This window comes from Myotis davidii, unplaced genomic scaffold, assembly GCF_000327345.1.
Source record: "Myotis davidii unplaced genomic scaffold, ASM32734v1 scaffold594, whole genome shotgun sequence".
Classification (NCBI taxonomy): domain Eukaryota; kingdom Metazoa; phylum Chordata; class Mammalia; order Chiroptera; family Vespertilionidae; genus Myotis; species Myotis davidii.
In genome coordinates this window covers 287029-289911 of record NW_006285787.1, presented here as the reverse complement: position 1 = coordinate 289911, position 2883 = coordinate 287029, and positions in this window count along the sequence as shown.

Here is a 2883-nt window from a genome sequence, read left to right as displayed (position 1 = left end):
ATATTGGCAGATGGAAAAGTGTCCTGCCATCGATTGAGATATTTTTTTTTGGAATGAGAAAAAACAAGCTGAATTGTAATGACACGTGGGATTTAGCCAGATTAGAATCTTAAAAAGTTTCAAACACAAGAATAAATAGCTCACTTATAAATTCCTGCCCCCAGACATCTTTATCAGTGATTTGCTCAGTAAAGGGGCAGTGGAGGAAGAAATGAAAACCAGAGGGAATTTGCACATTCTTAGACATTATTGTAGTGCTTCAATGTCGCTGTCTACAGAGTTGAATCCTAAGGGAAACAAAATCATCTAAATTGTGACTGAAATCCCTCCCAGCCGCAAATACTGACAAAATCAAAGCTATTAGTTCCTTGGTGGCACTTGGCAGATGTTGAAGATAAAACTAATCTGAGCTAAACTTAATATAATTAAGATGATTCCAAGCCTCAGCTCAATTAGAGTTTGAAGGAATTCTAATGATTAGATTAGCATTTTAATTTCAGGACAGAAGAAGGGTATTTAACTATGTGAAAAATGAAGCAAAATAAAGTAAATATATTTCTTTATCTTCCACTAAATTATTGTGTGAAGAATATAATTTTAAAAATTAGAAGCTGTGCCATGAAAAAAAACAGGGAAGACTATCTCATAATTAATAGAAAAATGTTGTAGACAAAGACTGTCAGTTGAACCATAAAATGGAATTATCAGACAAAGCCTTTTGAAAAGTATTATAAATATATGTAATATATAAAGAGATGAGGATTTCAGGAGAGAAGTGCAAAACCTAAATATAAATGAATATGGTATAACTGAAGAGAACAATATTTGAAATCAAAAGAAGTTCCTTAAATTAGTTGAACAACATTTTGGAGACTACAGATAAAATGACTAATGATTTTGAAGATAGGTTTTTAAAAATAACCCAAAGTGAAGGGCAGAGAGAAAAGATTAAAAAACATGAATAGTGTTAATATACTTTGGGGCAATATCAAATAATTAACTAAGAAGAGGAAAGAAAGTAACAAAGAGAATAACAATATAGCTGCCAAGAATTTCACCAAATTTCATAAAAACATTAACCCAAATATCCAGGAAACTGAGGATAATCCAAGCAATATAAATACAAATAAGACCATGATTAAGAAAAAACTTTTAAAAGTAGCCATAAGATAAAAAGACAGTTAAGAGCTATGGCAATAAGAACAATGGTTGATTTTTTAAATCAGAAACAATGGAAACCATGTCAATGAAATTACATTTTAAAAATTATTAAAGAAAAACAAACTGTCAAGCTAGAATTCTACATCCAGTGAAAACAAAATTTAAAAAATTACATTAAACAATGAATGGGTTACCAATGAAATCAAGGAAGAAATACTTCCTGGTAAAAACAAAAATAAACACATGACAACCCTAAATTTATGGAACAAAGCAAAAGCAGCCTAAGAGGGAAGTTCAGAGCATTACAAGCCTACTTCAAGAAATAAGAAAAAGCTCTAATAAACTATCGAACGCGGCAGTTTATTAGAAAGGATTAGAAAGAGAACAAGAAAAGCCCAGAATAAGTAGAGAAGGAAGAAATAAAATACTTCCTGACAATAAACAAAAATAAACACATGACAACCCTAAATTTATGGAACACAGCAAAAACAACCTAAGAGGGAAGTTCAGAGCATTACAAGCCTACTTCAAGAAATAAGAAAAAGCTCTAATAAACTGTCAAACGTGGCAGTTTATTAGAAAGAGAACAAGAAAAGCCCAGAATAAGTAGAAGGAAGGAAATAATAAAGATCACAGCAGAAATAAGTGACATAGAGATAAAAAAAAAATACAAAAGATCAATGAATCCAAGAGCTGGTTAAACGGGCTGGTTGAAAGGATAAACAAGATTGATGAATCTTTAGCTAGACTCATCAAGAAATGAAGAGAGAGGATCCAAATAAATTAAGTCGGAAATGAAAGATGTGAAGAAGCAACTGACAACACAGAAATACATAGGATTGTAAGAAAATATTATGAACTACTATATACCAACAAGCTGAGCAACCTGGAAAAGATGGATAAATTTCTAGAAAAAGACAATCTTCCAAAACTCAACCAGGAAGAATCAGAAAACCTGAGTAGGCCAATAACAACTGGTGAAATTGAAGCAGTAATTTAAAAACTTCCAGCAAATAAAAGTCCTGGACTGGATGGGTTTACAGGAGAATTTTACCAAATGTTCAAAGAAGAACTAACACCTATTCTCCTCAAACTATTCCAAAAAATCCAAGAGGAAGGAACACTTCCAAGCTCTTTTTACAATGCCAGCATTATATCTAACTATTTCAAACAATCCAAGAGGAAGGAACACTTCCAAGCTCTTTTTACAATGTCAGCATTATACTAATCTCCAAACCAGGTAAGACACTACAAAGACAGTGAATTACAGACCAATATCTCCGATGAACATAGATGCTAAAATCCTCAACAAAATATTAGCAAATTGGATCTGCAATATATTAAAAAGATTATACATCATGACCAAATGGGATTTATTCCAGGGATACAACGCTGATACAATTCACAAATCAATAAATGCAATACATCACATAAATAAATTGAAAAACAAAAATTACATGATCATATTAATAGATGCAGAAAAGGTATTTGACAAAATCTAACATCCATCCTATATAATAAAAGCCTAATATGCTAAGTGTCCGGTAGTCTGGTCCTTCATTCAACCAATCAAAGTGTAATATGCTAATAATATGCTAAGGCTGCTCAACTGCTCGCTGTGACGTGCACTGACCACCAGGTGACAGACAGTTGACCAGGTGATATGACATGTACTGACCACCAGGGGGCAGATGCTCCGACCAGTAGGTTAGCTTGCTGCTT